Raw genomic sequence first — 19,403 nt, forward strand, 5'->3', positions numbered from 1 at the left:
CTGTACTTAGAAGAATTCCTGTTTGCTTCATCTGTATTACATTCTTGTTACTGTTGTTCTTTGACTTTAAGTGCAAGAGACTAGTTTCTGTCTTAAATCTGTTGCTGATGTGGTTATCTGTAGTTCATTATTTTACACTAAGTTTCTGGCCCCTCCAGAACAATGTATTTAAGCATTATATATAGATATATATATATATCTATACATACACACAGCTCAAACCCGTTATAGCGCGAGCCGCTACAATGCGGATCGCTTATAATGCCGCCTGAGCATGGCTCCCGATTTAAAAACATCTCCAAGTTTTTTTTTGCGAAATGACTGCCGCGTGAGGACTTACCCGGCATCTGCAGCTCTCTCCTCTCTGCAGATCTCTCCTCTCTGCAGATCTCTCCTCTCTGCAGATCTCTCCTCTCTCCCTGCTTCATCAGGCTGCGTCCAAGTGCGCGGCGCACATCTCCAAGGTTTTTTTTTTTTTTTTATATAAAATTCAATGCTTTATTGCTAACGGACACACACACCTCCCTCCTACACTAATAATTGTAGCATACCATGCAGGAATCGAACCCATGATCCTTCATACACTAGTAGTGTGTGTGTGTTGTAACCCTCCTCTGCGTTCGAAAGTCTACGTACTGTAGTGCCGATGAGTATTCTAAAACAAATCTGCGGCAATCACCAACAAGACCCAGGTACATGCTGGGTACATGCTGGGTACATGCTGCAACATTTCAGTGACATTTCTGCAGACAGACTAATGGCCCATTGGATTAACAGCGGGGGTCCCTGGCAGTCCCATTCAAATTGAATGGGACTGCCAGGGACCCCTGCTGTGTTAATCCGCTGGGCCATTAGTCTCTACAGAAATGTCACTGAAATGTTGCAGCATGTACCCAGCATGTACCTGTATCTTGTTGGTGATAGCCCCAGATTTTCCAAGGCAAGTTTAAGGCAAGTTTTAGAATACTCGTCGACGCGCCTGTAAGTGGATACAGGCAAAGCTGCAAAGAGGAGAGAGCTGCAGATGCCGGTAAGTCCTCGCGTGGCGGCGAAATTTTATAACGCGACCCATTCTGAGGACCGGGTTCAGCTGTATATATATATATATATATATTATTTATTTTATTTATAAAATATTTTACCAGGAAGTAATACATTGAGAGTTACCTCTCGTTTTCAAGTATGTCCTGTATATACTGTATATATACAGTTAGGTCCGGAAATAATTGGACACTGATACAAGTTTTGTTATTTCGGCTGTGTACCAAAATAAATTCAAGTTACAGTTAAATAATGAATATGGGCTTAAAGTGCAGTCTATCAGCTTTAATTTGAGGGTATTCACATCCAAATTGGAACATGGTTCCCCTATAGGCTTAAGCATGCTACATGGTCACAGCTTTGAGCACAGCCAGGGTTAAGATGCGTAGCCAGTAAACCCACCCACAGACAGTTTGTTTCGACCTTGATGGGTGTCTTCAGTGTGGGGTTGGTTCTAATCATATGGAAATATTACTGTGTGCTCATTTGCATGTTTTAGACAGGTCTGCAACCCTGCCTTTCACCATTATCACCCAGTATATAGTGCATCTACTGCAGCAAGGGATTCTGGGAAATTATATGCAAATGAGCACAGAGTGCCACCTTTTTCTTCAAATCCATTTTGACATGGACCCTACAAGCTTATGTTTGCTGCATTGCACAGCTTTTCAGCACAGCAATTTGAAGCTCTGGATATGTATCTACCACACATTAGTTAAGTTATGGTGAGTAAACACACACACACGAAAGGCAGGGTTGCAGACCTGTCTAAAACATGCAAATGAGCATAAAGTAATATTTACATTTGCTATACGCTTCACTGTGGAGGGTTTTTGTCACTTTTTTTACCCACCATAACTTAACTAAGTATATATATTCATTTGTTATTATTCATATGTTTTTTTAACACAGTATTAGTACTCCTAGAGATTGTCTATTGAGGTTTCATCAAATTTACCAGTAAGCAGAATAACAGCTGTATTGAACTTAAATTTGTGGTGGTCTAGGTTTAGTCTTTGGCTTGTAGCCCTTTGGCTTTCTTATACAGACAGTTCTTAAGCCTCTGTGAAGTTTGACCTTTTTGTGACTGTGTTGATTTACAGTTGTGCAATTTTCCATGCTGTCAAAAATGTAAATCTATTGTTTTGTTGTAATAGAAGAAAAATGTGTATTGGGAATGTGAGTCTCTATCTATGAAATGATGTTAACAATAATGACAACAATAATCACAGTATGTATACATACATATGCACACACATACAGTATATAAATACTTATATATGTTACAGACCTGTCTAAGACATGCAAATGAGCATACAGTAATATTTCCATTTGATATATGCTTTACTGTGGAGGGTTTTTGTCACTTTTTTTTACCCACCATATTATATATATATATTATATATATAATATATAATGCCTTTCATCCTTATCACACAGCACACAGCACTTCACTGCAGCAAGGGATTTTGGGAAATGACATGCAAATGAGCACACAAAGCCACCTTTTGCTTCAAAACTATTTTTTGAAGCAAATGGTGACACTGTGTGCTCATTTGCATGTCATTTCCCAGAATCCCTTGCTCAAGTGGAAGTGCTGTGTGCTGGGTGATAAGGGTGAAAGGCAGGGTTACAGACCTGTCTAAGACATGCAAATGAGCATACAGTAATATTTCCATTATATATATATATATATATATATATATATATATATATATATATATATATAAAATAACAAATGAATAGACGATACCATTCTGTGGCTAACAAAATGCTTTTATTTGTGGGAGCTTTCGAGATACACTGATATCTTCTTCCGGCGGTGTTACAATGAATAAAGCAGGCAAGGATTTTACTTAAAAACAGTGCATCTTGGAATGTTATCTGTGCTTATCCCTCCCCCATGTGTTGATGTGATTTATGACTTGAGGTGTTAAATAGTCCCTGAATGTTAGTGATGTAAGAGTGTGTGTGTGTGTTTATATGTATGTATGTAAATATAAATGAATGAAGAGCCCACAGTGTATACAGCACTTTACAAATGTGTGTGTGGAGTGGGAGTGTATATCAATGGTGTGGGTACGTGTGAAAATGTGAGAGAGTGTTGCATTACTAAAAGTTTGTGCAGATACTATGGGGTCCCTATTGCTATATAGGGGTGGAATTACATAGAGTATATGTAAGATATAGCTGTGTGTGCATACATATAGCGCTGTATGTATACTCATGGCCTTTAGCACTCATGGGAAGAGAGTTTACTTGTGTCAGTAATGACTCATAAAACTTCGGTCTCAGTTTAGGCCGCTAAGTGTCCCGCTAAGTGTCCCGAACAGTTGCATACATTTGTATTCATGCAACCGTATCTCTTTCGGTGTGTGTGTATATGTATATATATATATGATATCCTTTTATATATATATACATCTAAAATAATCAGGTGGGAGATAATTCTCGACTATCTGAATGCCATATTCTCAGACATAGAGCATATAAACTTCAACAAAACTGACAACACTGATGATAATTTGAGCTCATTGCCCTAAGTAAACTACATAATGCATCAAGGGATCATCAACTAATAAGATGGAATTGGAATGGAGTGATTTCTGCTATGTACATTCTGTGTGTGAAATGTGCAAGAGTACTAAACATGGAATGGCACTGTGGTCATCCAGCCAATAAATCACCCAAACTTGAAGATGTCTTGGAAGCCAGGAAAAATAATTAGTGAATAAAAATACATACTCTTCACTTTAGATAAATCTCAAATGCCTAGAAGAGCTCATATGCTCCCCTGGCTTTTATTCCAATCTATCCAATACTTTTCCCATAAACTGTTTAAATTCTAGCTACAGTGGGGTTATGCTATTTATATTGAATGTCTGCATTGTCAGTCTGCTACTGTTATTGAGACAGATTCAACTGCCCATGTGTTAGTGTAGAGAGAGAATGGGCCCTTTACCATAGTCTGATGTTGTGACTGTGTTGAATTGCCTTGAAGATTGAAGGTTATGTTGTTATCTTATTAGAAGTGCCACTTGCTAAAACAATATAGTACTGGAAAAGTCAGCTATACAGTTTATGCAAAGGGGTCAACATTCTCATAGGGCATCCACTAAGAAGGCACTCTTAGGAAGGATTCTGTTCACGGTTTGGCAAAAATGACAAGCCCCCCTATAGACTAGCTGGTAGTCTATGATTTTTTCCCCTTTTATAAATACAGTATGGTGCAGTTGTTTTTTCTGGAAATGCAAAACTTTTGCTTTGATACATAGGGGCCTATGCTAAAAGTGTTGATAAGCCACTTATCAAGCACTAATTGGCCAAAATGCCTACTGCTATTCAGTAAGCCTCAATAAGTGGGCGATAAAGGCCTGCATCGCCCAAAATTTCAGCCGTCATAAAAAAATCACCGGGTGATAAGTCACTGATCTTTAGGTTCTGAAAGACGTGCAATTCTAGTAGCCGTGATTAGGTTGTCGAGGCCTATCATGGCTCTAGAATGGCAAGTTTCTCCAAAAATCATCGAGAAAGATACAAGGGGTTTCGGAGGGTGAAGAATTCTTAAGGTAAGTAAAATATTGAATGTAAATGTCGTTTTTTCAGGTTTTTTTCATTTTATTTATTTATTTTTATGTTTGTGATTGCCCATTGACAGATAATGTATTAATCGGGGCCCCTTGGTAAATACAGTGACAGCCAATGCATTTTTTGGCAAATGCTTGTTTTGAATTGATTGTAATTTTTTCTATTTGTTTTTATTGGATTCAATTGTTTGGAATTTGTATTGCTTGTTTTTTAGTACATTTTAGGATTGGTTAGCATTTTAAATTAATTATTTGTTTTGTTGGCTACTGGTTTAAATTCATTAATTGTTTTGTTGGCTGGTGCTTTTATTTATTTATTTATTTATTTAATTGGTTGACTAGTGCTTTTATTTATTTAATTGGTTGGCTAGTGCTTTTATTTATTTAATTGTTTGGCTGGTGCTTTTATTTCTTTAATTGTGGTGTTTAGGTGCTTGTGTATATCTTTTATTATTGTGTATTTTTCGCCTTCATGCTTTTTTATTAGGGTGACCATTGACTGCTATAGTGGCTTATCATGCCTATTTAATATGGCTATGATGTACCACTATGCCATCAATGGGTAGAGGATTTGTATAGTGGTCCCAGGGTGGGAGGTTAGGCATCCCGTTTTGGTAGCGGGGAAGTGAGGGTTAACTCCTTGATTACTATAGCGGTTATTAACTGCTTAGGTGATTAAGGGTTAAGGGACCATTAGATTGTATTTTTTATCGTATTCTTTCTTGCAACGGAGGACATTGACCTGGAGTATGCTGATTAGGATGCCCTTCGTGATGGCAGGGGTAAGTAGAAAGTTTTATTTACTTTATTTATGCTAGCTGGCTAATGTTTTATTTTAGAATGGGCAAATTAGCTATTCTCCATATCTGGATAAGTTATTTTGCCCATTACTATATGTGTATGGGGGGTGTATTTATTATATATTTTGGCCATGGGATTGATACCGCAGGCCAGCCGGGACCACCTGAGGGCCCCCAGACACCAACGGGACTACCTGAGGACCCCCGGACACCCGGGGGGAGCACCTGAGTACCCCCAGACACCCGCAGGGACCTCCTGAAGGCCTGCAGTCACCCGTGGGGACCACCCAGGGCCCTCAGACACCCGCAGCCTCTGGTATCAATCATGTGGTGGTAGAGGAGGTGCGTATTAGTGTTGTTGTGTTTTTAATTTTTTTTTGTGGGTAGCAGTAATATAAAATGTACTAGTGTAGGTACAGTGTAGGTCTCCGGAGCATAACCGCGTTGATTTGAGGTCCGGGGACACCCTGCTTCCCGAGATACAGGCCCATTATGGGGTGCCAGTATCTCCTATGCATTTAAATGTCCCGCGTCATGTGACCATGGGAATAAAATGCATAGCAGATACTGGCACCCAATATCGGGGCCTGTAATTCAGGAAGAAGGGGGTCCCCGGATCCGAAATGAAATGGTTCTGTTCCGGAGACCCCCTGCTAATCTACATTAGTATTTCATTTTTTATTAAAAAAACATTCATTTCGGGCGAGATTTGCGCAGGGAGAGGCGGCTCTCTGAGCACCTCTCTCTGCAGCTGAAAGAAATCGCTGGGTAAGGCCTTTTCAGAGATGCGATCTTCACGCCACTGCTACTCGCAGATTTTGGGAATTTTGCTATCACAGGCAATCGAGGCTTTGAATACCGTGATAGCAACGCTCAAAAAACAGGCGAATAAATGGCTCGGCGATTTTTTTTTATGAATGCTTTTAGCATAGGCCCCCATAGACTCCATACAGTTGATATTAAGTGCTCATTCATAGAAACACATTCAGTCATAGTACAAACAACCCCTTAAGTTGTATATCTGTATTAGAATTCTGCTAACTCAAGTACCTTAACAAGAATAAGTGTGATGTTGGCATTACATTAATGGCACAGTATCAGGTATGACGTTTTGAATTCAGGTTTGCACAGTTTTTTCAAACAAGATTGTTTATTTTGTTTAGGGAAACCACACAGGAATAGCTTAAACCTAAAATAGAAAATGGAAAATGCACTCGTCCATGCCAAGCCAAATATATTAGTTTTTTTAATGTAACGCATATGTTAGTATAAATTGGAGATGCTGTTTTTTCCATGTGATTACCAGGTGACCAATGATTAGTATTCATTATTGCAAATTCAGAAATGTTTTTTTCAACTGCATCATAATGGGATCAAATTGCGGTGTTAATATGAAAGGGATAAGTATTAAGACACATTTGAGCAAATTTTACGTCCATTGCGTCATTTTCATTTTGTGTTTCTTTGTGTCAATTTCATAAGGCCTTTGCCCCACTTTGTGTATCAGTTCTGCATCTCTGTGCATCACTTTTTTATTGTGTATTTGCGTCAAAATAATCTGCCAAGTCTGAAAAGACATACATTTTTCTGGCTAGCAGTTTGCGTCCGTTGTAGGAAACATATTTGCTGTAGATGCAAATATTAGAAGGGGGTCAGAGCACTTCCTGTTCATGGAAGTTAGCAAAACATATTCTGTAGTCTTCTTAATTTATTAAACATTAAAAACTGCATAAAAAATGAAATCATCAACAGATTGGAACATGCTACATCATGTCAGAACAAAGACCAGCGCCACAGGCCAAAAAAGGCTCTTCGAAAGGTCTAGAGGACAAACTTAATCAGCTCGCTATTTAAACCCAAATATAATGATGTCAGTAGCGTGACTGTCACAATCCGAGAGCTGCACAGTCTATTCCTCAGATGAGAACCTGTCCCTTGCTAATAACATATGTATGGGCTACCTAGCAACACAACGCTGGCATTCCAAAAACTCGAATGCAGCAGGACCTACCAATACCATCCCACTACCAGGCAAACAGCTGACATGCAAACCATCATCATGATGACCATAACAGGACATTGGCAGCTATTTAGCGAGGCGCCTGATGAACAGCAGCTAAGGGAAAGTTGAACCTACCCAATAAATATCACACTGTCAAGCAGTCCCACAAGTCCACACCATTAATTAATACAAAGGTATGAAATGTACATAGCAAATAATCTCAAGACGTATTCATCTGCTTATGAGACAATAATAGGATAAATGATATAAAGAATTAATATATTAAACAAATTAATAAAGAAACAAACATGCAGATAATTAAATACGTAATAGAGATGCACATCCAAATAAACCCAAAAGGAGCCCAGAAAAGAAAAATTAAGAGAAAATTGTAACAAAGCAAACCAAAGTTAGGGAAAGTATAGGAATAGCCTGAATTAAAAGTACAGCTCATCTCCGTTATAGCGCGATCCGCTACAATGCGGACCCGCTTATAACGCGGTCTGAGCGTGGTACCCGATTTAAAAACATCTCCAATTTTTTTTTTTTTAGCAATGTAAATCTGTCCCAAGTCCTCCTAAAGTCTCTTTAGTGTCAAAAACATTAGCACCTACTGTGTCTACCGTAATGGTGAAACAAATATTTGGTACGGTCAAGCTGATCTGTTAAATAACTCATGTAACGTCTGTTGGCCCCCTATCCAGATGGTAAAATATAGTCAATATAACAAATATTCGAGCCCGTAGCTGTGCCATGCCATTGGAATTATGAGAATCCTCGAACAAAAAGTAATTCTCAACTAAAATCAATCTCAACAAACCCTTAACCAATATTATATCTGGGACTGTCAAATGATTAACCACCACCATTACCTGTGTAGTGGCCCTAATGCTCCCATTATGCGTACTGGCAGAATGTAGGTCAACTACATCAAGTGTAACGAATAAACTCTGCTCATTCACAGATGTTATATCAAACATTTTTAACAGAAAATTGGTCACATACTCTACTTAGGATCTACACTTTGAGACTAATGGTCGTAAGAAACAGTCCAAAAGTTGGCTACCGGTTGAAAGACCAATTCATTCGGCCATTCGATCTGCCTGGTGGCTGAACTAAGCTTTTATGTATCTTCATGAGGTAATAGAAGACAGCTGCTACCTTGAATCAAGTATTCAGCTAATATTTTAGAGAGAACCTCCTCATCCAGGACCTGTTGTTCACTAATCTTATGTAATATAAAAATGGTAGGGTCCTGAGAGGCTAATTCATAGATAACAATGTTCCCTAACTGGCTAAGGATCTCCTCCCTATAGTTCTGTTTATCACGGATTACTATAGCTCGACCCTCATCGGCAGGCTTGATCACAATATCATGTATCGTTCTAAGATTAGCACAAAGGGAGGAGATAGGGAGTGATCCCAAAATCATACTAATTGAGTTAATAATGAATAAATGAACTAATATATTGATAATCATATAGTGGGTGCAAACTGTGAACTGAAAAGTGAATCAGAAAAACAGGGGAGCACAAAATGATTGTGCCCCTGAAAGAATCCACTAAACTGCACACCACTGGAATAAAATGTAACTTTTAATAGATTACTTAAAACATATATTACCAAAGAAATGTGTAACGTGATTAAAAAGAAATTAAATCAACAATACTAAGCATCTATGTCACCAAATTATTGTGATGAAAACCCCCCGTAAACCAGCTATTGATGATTTTGGCGACTTTTAATTATTTCTAATCTGTCTTGGACAGGTAGTAAACCTGCGGCAAGGCCGTTTGTTAGCGAGTACCATATTTTGTAGAGAAAGCAGTGGTACTGCAAATCTTGACACGCAGAAGGCATCACAGAAAGGCATTGATACAGTTCTCTTGTCAAAGTCCAGACCAGTTACACCTAGCGATTTATCAGTGACAGTTGGGGTGAATAAGTAGCTTTCTGCTGTGGTACTGGCAATCAATAAGAGGTCAGCACCCCTGGGCAGATGGGCTTTGGAAAGCATCAGTTCAGTTTTCTTGGAATCCGCAGAAGAAGCGGTAGACACCGCAGAGCGAGTGGGGAGAAGCATGCCCGTGCCCACATTGGGAGCACAAGAAGCAGGGATGGGCACTTCAGGCAAGGCAAGGAAGTCCAAGAGGAGTGCTTCAGTCTTTGAAGATGGCACCACGAAATCAGGAGAGGGCGCATCAGGCACTGCATAGGGACCAGTGAGTACTGAATCTGATATTAAAGTGGGAGAGCTTGGATCAGTACGGATTAACTCAGGTACTGTAGGAAAATCCAAGATGACTGCGTCTGTCTTCAAAGGGGGCGCCATAGAACAAGTAAAGGATATATCAGGCGCTGCACAGGAATCAGCGAGACACAGAGTTGTCTTTGGAGAGGAAATTCCAGACACAAAGGTTACATGAGGTACCGTAGGGAGAATAGTGAGAAGAAAGCTATTCTTTGCTGTGGAGTCATCTACGGTTATAACAGGGCCTGCAGAACAGTCAGTGAAGGATATGTTTGTACCTGAAATGGATGTCTGAGAATCAGCAGTGATTACATTAGGTGTTGCACAGAAATCAGAGAGAGATACACTGGTCTCTGAAATGGTTGTCTGGAAATCCACAGTGGTTCTACTAGTTACTGCAGAGGGAGTAGAGAAAGATACGCTGGTCTCTGAAGTGGGAGTCTGAGGACCAACAATAGGTATACCAGATCCTGTGGGGAATTTTATGGCAAGAGCCTTAGAAAAAAAGATGGGTTTATCCAACATTGCATGGAACCCAGCTGTAGGGGTACTTGTCTTGGAAAAATCAGAACTAGGTATATTTAACCATGTAGGGACATTGGTGAAAGGTCTGCTTGTCACTAAAGTTGGTATCTGAGAATCCACAGTAAGTTTACTATGGGAAACATTATGGCAAGAACCTTAGAAACAGTCAAAAAACTCAGACATTACAGGTGAATCAGAGAAACTTGATTTTAAAGCAGGAGTTTTAGCATTAATGATCGGTATATCACACACTACAGGAGAGTGAGAGAAAGGGAACCTGCTTTTAAATCAGATGCCTTATAACTAGCAAAGGTTACAGCAGGTACTGCAGGAGAGACAGAAAAGGGAGAGCCTGCTTTTAAATCTAAGACATTATAACTAGCAAAGTTTACAGGAGGTACTGCAGGGGAGTAAAGAAAAGGGGGACTTGACTTTGAAACAGGATACTTAGACTCAGTAATAGGGACATCAAACATTGATCAGGAGTCTTAGAACCACCTAGGGTTACAGCACTTATTGCACAGGAAACAGTGAGAGGTATACTTGACCTTGAAACAGCAGCGGTGGAGATTCATCTTTAGGCTCCTGGAATGCAAGGTTAGCTTGCTGAAGCGGAGGGGTAGGTGCTGACGAGGAATCTGCCGGGGGTGCAAGAAGAGGATGGTTGTCAAGGATTTGCAAGCAGGAGGTGATGGAAGTGATTACATTGTCCCACGTATTCAGGAGGGTGGAGTGCCTATACAGGATTTGGTGCCGGAGGGACAGCACCCTCCCTACCTCAACAGGGTCCATATGTGGCACGAGCATTATGTGACGGTGCTCGTCTCCAAACAGGAAGCGGACCCACAGAGCTGAGGTAGGGATGCAAATAAACTGACCACTGCCCCAGGACAGAGTCCTGTAAGAGTATCCGTAGTCGGTTTGGAAGCAGAGGTCAGGGCTGGCATCAGTGGTGCAGAATCCAGGCAACAGGCAAAGGGTCAGTGCAGGCGGAAGGCAGCGAGGTCGGGGTCACTGTCCGGGGTCAGCAATAGGGAAATCCAATGAACAGGGGAGCCATATGGATAGGCATGCCACAGCAATAGGCAAGCCACACAGAAGGCACAGGAACTAGAATGCTCAGAAATTAGAGCCTAGGGTGACCAGGAACATGCTAAATGCATACAATGCTCGGGCCAGGATTAGGAGTCACTGGCTGCTATTTAAGCCCTGGAACAGGTGCAGCCAATATAGCAGGCTGCCAGTGATCAAAATGTCCACAGCTGCCAGGTAAGGGCGGGTTCCAGCCAAAGCCTGGACTGGAACCCTTACACTTTCTTGGTCAAATTGGGGCCTCTTTTTTTTGGTAAAAGAATGTGATCAATGTACTTGTCTGACCAGTCTATCAAACGTCTCTACTGTATAGGTTGGTTGTAGGGGGCATATATTCTTACTATTAACTTGTGAAGTACCGTTGTACTTTCATAAATATGCATATTGGTATAAAAGAAGGCTTTATAGCTATCATACCAGAAAAAAAACAATAACATTTTGATCTAATAAACAAAACTTAAGGATTATTCATGTGCATAAAAGACAATCCCTTACTCGGGGTACAACATTCAAAAGGTGTTAACGTATGTTGTGAGATGTCAACAACAATATTGTTCAGTCCCTCCGTCTCCGTAGACCCTTCTTGTGATTATTATATCTCGACCCCTTGTAGATGCAAGCAGGAAATGGAGAAACAATCTGTTTGGATTTTCTTTACTTTGATACATCTCAAATTATTTTGATATCAAATGGTTGGTCTTACAGAAAAACAGTTTGAACCTGGTTTCAGAGGCTAATTCTGGCTGAGGCCGAGAGGTTTTATAGCTTTCTATTCTGTAACTTGGGATTTTATTTACTGTTGGAAAACATTTGGCTTTACTTTTAAGATTGAAACCTGAATCTCTTGAAAAGACAGGCAGGCTTTATTATTCTGATTCTCCGCAAGCTACGGATTTCACTTACGTTGCAGTCACCCAGTAGTCAACCACTTGATATTGAACTATGCAGTTTTTCTTTTGCTTCTTCTGATGTGGTTTTAGTGTTTTATTTTATTTGGTTGACTGACAACCTGGTTACTTGGGGAACACAATAGTTATAATATCACACTTTTTTTTTATCATGTCAGAGTTGTCATACTAGTTATCTTGGTTTGCGTTTTATTTTGCGTTATACAGAAATGCTTAAATGGTGGTAAACATTTCAAATACAACATGTTTCAAGGCACTCTTACCATTGAATTAATGCTAAATTACTACTTTTCTTCTCTTCCTTTTAATGTGTTAATGTATTAATCTTTACGGGTAGTAGTTCAAAATTCCTTTTCTCTGTCCAATATTTCCTGTAACCTGCTCGCATGAGCTCTAGTGCACAAATATTTTATCAGCACCAAATTTCCCTCCCTGTGCACATACATTGGACTGGCCTACTGAGAATCAGAGGATATCCCTTGTGTTCCACAGAATCAGCCTACTTTCCCCTTATCCTCAGTGCATGAGTAAGGATGCTGCTTTCATGGATCTGAGCTTCTCCTTTCTTCCTCTTGCAGCTGTTCAATAACAGTGTGGTAAAATAAAATATTGTCCTCCTCTTCTCCTTTGCTAATCACTAGTTCCCAGTGCAAGAAGAGGAGTGCGAAAATATGAATCAGTGTGCCGGTAGTAAGCAGCTAACTAGAGGGAGCATGGAGAAGCCCCTACCTGCGGCTGCAACATCCCTGCTGTCTTTGCACTTGGAAGAGAAAGTCAAAGGTATAGCCCCCTGTTTCAGTGAGGTATAGCTCCCTGTTGCAGTGAGGTATAGCTCCCTGTTGCAGTGAAGTATAGCCCCCTATTGCAGTGAGTAAGCAAAAACATGTGAGGGTTACGAGTATAGCTTTTTTTTAACCTTAAAACGTGGAACACAAAAAGAGCTTACATTCAGTGTATGTACAAAATAATATAAAGGAGCTTACTTTCAGCAGGGTTTATTGTAGTGCATTTAAACAGTCCAGAACATGACTGGGCCCTTGGTCCGCAAGGCTCAGTCTTTAAGCAAAAAAAAAAGGGGTTTGTGATTCCAACAGCATCATGGTCCTGCATTATTCTACAGTAAGCAATAGTCTGTAGCAAGTTCCAGGTCTTTAAGCTATGCTAATGATGCAGCAGTGATCTGGCTAATTAGTTAAGGCTGAGATTTAACCAGCTCAGCGTGGGACTCAGCAGCTACACATGCAAATTAGGCCGGAAAACTACCATGTTACATTCCTCCCCTGTTTGTGTGTGGCTGTGGCTGTGGCTCCACACAGCTGAAGCCAAACCCTCCACTCCTTCTCATGACATAAAGTCTGCATTGGCATTTTCCTTGTAGGGTCTGTGTTGTATCTCGAATGAGAAAGGTTGGAGGGCCATATAGCAATGGGTTAACCTGGCATTTGACTCCATGGAGTTTAGCCACTTTAGGGGGCATGATCCGTTACTAAAGTGAAGCGTACCCCCACTAGATAGTGCCTTAATGCCTATATCGCCCATTTTACGGTGAGACACTCCTTATCTTTAATGGCATAGTCCCACTCCCTTGGAAATAACTACCGACTTGGAGTAGGGATGAGGTGCTCTATGCCCTCAAACTCTTGAGAGAGAACTGCTCCTAGCCCTATTTCCAAGGCATCTGTTTGCACTACAAAGGGCCTATTGAAATCAGGGCTCCTAAGGGCAGGACTTTCTGACAGGCACCTCTTCAATTCCTTGAAGGCCCTCTGGCAATCTTACTTGGGCAGAGGTACTCCTTTTTTGTGAGGTTCGTTAAGGGTAATTCCAAGCTGTGGTCAAACAGTTTCAGGTGAGGAGAATCCTGCTTGTGAATCCAAACACAACATAGACAAACAATTTATTCAAAGTACAGGTCTCCTCTAAGACAGAGATACAAAGTAGAGCTCTACTCACAAGTTCATAATGAAGTTCTCCATTTTATCTGACAGCCAAGAACAGTGGAAAGATAACGTCTCAGGTACCTGATGAAGGTCCATATGGTGCCATAATTTTGGAATAATTGGGAACAAACCACCAGTACCCTGTACCAGTACCCTGCTAAACCCAAAAGAGAGCATACCTGCATCTTTGTCCATGTGGTCGGAACTTCTTTTAGGGCAGCTACTTTACTGGTCATTGACCTTACAAATAGGAGAAAGGGGAGAAGTTCATCCCAAGCACTCTTTCCAATATCTACAAACTTCCTTAACATACTCTTTAGCATTCGGTTAAATCTTTCCACCAATTCATCAGTATGTGGATAGTAGACCGATGTCTGAACTGATTTGAACCCTACTAACTGTAAGACATCCTGCATCAATGTAGCCATGAAATTCATCTCTTGGTCTGTTACCGTTAAATGGGGAAGTCCGAACTGTTAGAACTGCTGCAACAACTTGTTGGCCACCTGCTTAGCAGTTGCTGTCCTCAGGCAGAATGCCTCAGAGTATCTGGTTGCATAGTCGACTATCATCAGAATAAACCTATGTCCCTTTGCAGATCATTCTAGAGGTCCTACCAGGTCTACCCCAAAACTCTGAAATGGGGCAGAGACCAATGTTAGAGGAATCAAGGAAGACGGTTTTTATCCCTTTGGACTGGTTATCTGGCTTTCAGGACATGCCTCACATAATTTGTTGATATCATTATGCATCCCTGGCCAATAGAACTGGAGTGAAATACAGCCAAAGGTTTTGTTCTATCGACATGACCACCCCAATGGAGAGTATAGACCAGGGTGAACATGGCTTTAACACCTTACACCTTGGGCAGCCAACACATTGTCATTGATTCTAACCACCTTTTCAAAGTGGTCTACCAAGGACCGGATCTTCCCTCTGTCTCTGGAGCAAAATCAGGAAGAGACAACTCAGCTAAATCTCCAGACCCAGTATCTCCCTCCTTCCGACCATTCTCAGTCATTACTTGTGACTTATGTACATTAGTATTATTACCTGGATTCCCAGATTTTTTTTAACCAGTCCTGTCAGTCATAGCATCTTTGCTAATGGAATTTTGGAACCCAGTGTCTACTGGGGAATATCTCAGGAGAGAAATGGAAGAGTTCCCTGGGCTTCTCCTGTATCGGACAAGGAGGCTCCTCTTGGGAGGGAGCCACTGAACTAGAGAAACAGGGCCAGTCTGAGCCAAGCAATACTGTTGCTTGGTACCAAGGTGTGACTCCTACTTCTAGCCTTGCCTTTTGACCTGTAGCAGGATGTTGGCAGTTGGGTACCATTTTTTTTTTACCATGTGTAAGTTGTATGCTCCACATGGAGTCATTGGAAAGCACTTCAGGCAGTATAAGTTCATGGAAGACAAGGGTTTTACCAGAGCCAGAATCCACAAGAGCCTGGACAGATTTACCCTCAATCAGGACTAGAAGTAGCCAGGGCATGCAGCTTTCTTTCGGGAAGGCTGAGGCGATAGTCCTGTTGAAGGAGCAAATCATCTGTGGGCATTCCATTGGACGTGGCCCTGTTCCTCATAGGTCAAACATGGAGAAGGCTCTCTAGCAGGGGGTTGATGTTGATTGCTTTCACCTAGATGGGAGACTGGAGACCAGGAGCCGGGTGGGTTGTCTGTGCGACGTCCTCTGAAGTTCCCCTCTTTTGGCAATAAGCTGACATCAGAAAGTAGACAAGGGTGTCAGCGGGGATCGGTGCCAGGACCTCTGTTGCTGGAATGGTTGATCCCTCCATGGGCCTTGGTGGTTCTGAGTGGATGGGTTGTAGTTTACATTCTGGTCCGGTCTCCCTCTTTGGCAGCATTGAGTTTTACCCAGGAGTATCCTGGAGGGGTTATCACCTGTAGGAATTGTTCTAGATCAATGTGTTCAAGAATCCGCTCCTTCATGCGCTGCTTGGACTGTATCCAGTGAGTACACAAGTCCAGAAAGAACTGAGCTATGACTAGGGGTCTCACGGTGGTGGAGGTTTGATGATTTGGGCTTGTTTTTGCAGCCACAAGACCTGGGAACCTTGCAGTCATTGAGTCGACCATGAACTCCTCTGTATTCCAAAGTATTCTAGGTCAAATGTGAGGCCATCTCTCCGACAGCTGAAGCTTGTCCAAAATTGGGTCATGCAACAGACAATGATCCAAAGCTCACCAGAAAATCTGCAACAGAATGACTGAAAAAGAAAAGAATCAAGGTGTTGCAATGGCCCAGTCAAAGTCCAGACCTCAACCCGATTGAAATGCTGTGGCTGGACCTTAAGGGAGCTGTGCATAAACAAATGCCCACAAACCTCAATGAGCTGAAGCAACGCTATAAAGAAGAGTGGGCCAAAATTCCTCCACAACAAAGTGAGAGACTGATAAAGTCATACAGAAAACGATTACTTCAAGTTATTGCTGCTAAAGGTGGTTCTACAAGCTATTGAATCATATGGTGTACTTAGTTTTTCACACATGGCTTCTCCATTTTGGCTTTATTTTTGTTAAATAAATCATGACACGGTATAATATGTCATGTGTTGTTGTCATGTGTTGTTGTTCATCTGAGGTTGTATTTACCTAATTTTTAGACCTGCTAAGGAACAGATGATTGTATTTATGTCCTGATATGTAAAACCATGGAATTCAAAGAGGGTGTACTTTCTTTTTCACATGTCTGTATATAAAAAAAATTGAAGTAAAATTAGCACACGCACAAGTGTAGCAAGAACATGCACATTTGAGAGATACAATTTCTCATGAAAGTGGTGATCATCTGTGGCAAACTTCTATAATCCCATACGAAGGGCTGAAATCCCACACGATTGTCCAGAATCTGTGACTCAAAAGCCAGGTATAAGCCATCCCATGCTGTCCAGGGGAAGGTTATACGAAAGTTTTAGATTTGTTATGGTCGCGTATGTCGCTGTGTACTGTCCAGGAGACAGACCCGCTAGTCAGAGGTGGAGAGTAGTGACCAACCCGTACCTGGGATTCGACCCTTGAAGAGTAGAGTAGTAAGGTCCGGGTCCAAGGTCAGGGCAGGAGAAGGCAAGATAAACGTGGTCACTGTTCCGGGTTCAGGGCTGGAGAAGGCAGAGTAGTAGGGGTCACAGTTCCAAGGTAATCAACGATAGGCAAGAACAGGACAGACAGAGAGCAAGGTAAACTGACCCTTGTACAGGCAAGGAAGAGAGGGGAATGAAGCCTTATAAAGGGAGCTGGCAGGTGTATGCAATAAGTCCAGAAGGACTTAAGGAGCTAGATAAAGGACTGGGAGGTCCAAAACATCACTCCCCTCTTTATTGACCCCTTATGCTTGTCTGATGAATTAAACCCTGTTTTACTATTTACCAGACTAGTGAGTGCTGCAGATTACTTTGATTTTTTTCTACCTATTTTGTTGCTGGGTGGTGATCCCGGCTGCACTGCAAGCACCCTGAGTTCACAAAAGTAAGCTCTGATGAAGGTAATTGTTTTTTGCTTGTATGTACAATATAGCTATTTTTAACAAATTCCTTAATCACTTCTACTATTCCCTAACTATCTGAGATATTAATAATAAAAGACTGAGGTGTATATATATATCTATCTAGATAGGAGAAAGGAAGAGGCACACAAATTGTAGTGGAATCAAATGATTTCAAATGTATTAATGCATCAGAGCTAACAATGGTAACGTTTCAGGACAAGCAGTCCCTTCCTCAGACCGACACCTGTTTGGTCTGAGGAAGGGACTGCTTGTCCTGAAGCGTTACCATTGTTAGCTCTGATGCATTAATACATTTGAAATCATTTGATTCCACTACAATTTGTGTGCCTCTTCCTTTCTCCTATCTTGCTATTACTTTGGATCCAGCTTTGGGATGCCAGGATCAACGGAAGGTGAGCACCAAATGTAAACTCCTTGAGAATTTTTTTCTTTAAAACAGTGGTGTGCCACCTATAATCTCCTTTGTATTACTATATATCTATCTATATATATCTATCTATATATATATCTATATATATATCTATATCTATATAGCTATATATATCTATATATAGATATAGATATATATAGATATATATAGATATATAGATATACTTAGTTAAGTTATGGTGAGTAAAAAAAGTGACAAAAACCCTCCACAGCAAAGCATATAGCAAATGTAAATATACTGTATGCTCATTTGCATGTCTTAGGCAGGTCTGCAACCCTGCCTTTCACCATTATCACCCAGCACACAGCACTTCCACTGCAGCAAGGGATTCTGGGAAATGACATGCAAATGAGCACACAGTGCCACTTTTTGCTTCAAAAACCATTTTATAATTGTTCCCATTAGGCTTAAGCTTGCTGTATGGTCACAGCTTTGAGCACAGCCAGGGTTAAGATGCATAGCCAGAAAACCCACCCACAAACAGCTGTTTCGACCTTAATTGGTCTCATCAGTGTGGAGTTGGTTAACTGGCTTAGTTAAGTTATGGTGAGTAAAAAAAGTGACAAAAACCCTCCACAGCAAAGCATATGGTGAAAGGCTGGGTTGCAGACCTGCCTAAGACAAGCAAATGAGCATACAGTATATTTACATTTGCTATATATATATATATATATATATATATGCACACACATATACACATGTGCGCATAAAGTTTGTATAATATATTAAATCTTGATAATGGTAAATTATTTAAAGACATCACACAAACACACATTTTAATATATATTCTGTTTGATTTACTAACATTCACAACATAACCTATTTAATAATATGCCGTGCTTTCACTACATTCATAATAATTATATGTCACAAAAAGTAATTTGATACAAGCACAGAGCATTTTCCTATTTACTACAAAACATGCCTTGGCTAAACGTGAACGATAAAACTCCCTCTAAGTAAATAGCCCCCAATCAGTCTACTTCCAATCATTTACAAGATTTTAACCAAGATACTCACTAATCTGTTGCAACAGACCCTGGACATTTCCCAGCCTAGAGAACAACCAGGATTTTGTACAATTGTCCACATCCAATATGGGATTTCTGATAGTAATAAATAATAAATCTACCACTCGCCTTAGGATTCGTGGGTTACAAAAAAGCATTTGATTCTGTCTACACTTTGTTTGTAGAATTATATATTGAACTGTACAGTAGATGAAAAGCCACTGTGGATTCCCAACGTGGGGAACTACATCACTAGCAATTTTCCATTATTAGACATTTTCAGGTAT

General features: G+C 40.7%; 1 protein-coding gene across 6 annotated transcripts in view; it reads left to right on the forward strand.

Annotated features, from left to right (window-relative positions):
* Nucleotides 1–19,403, forward strand: part of COL12A1 (collagen type XII alpha 1 chain) — a 165,253-nt gene that overhangs the window by 106,986 nt on the left and 38,864 nt on the right. The window lies entirely within an intron of this gene.

This window comes from Ascaphus truei, chromosome 4 (genome assembly GCF_040206685.1).
Source record: "Ascaphus truei isolate aAscTru1 chromosome 4, aAscTru1.hap1, whole genome shotgun sequence".
Taxonomy (NCBI): Eukaryota; Metazoa; Chordata; class Amphibia; order Anura; family Ascaphidae; genus Ascaphus; species Ascaphus truei.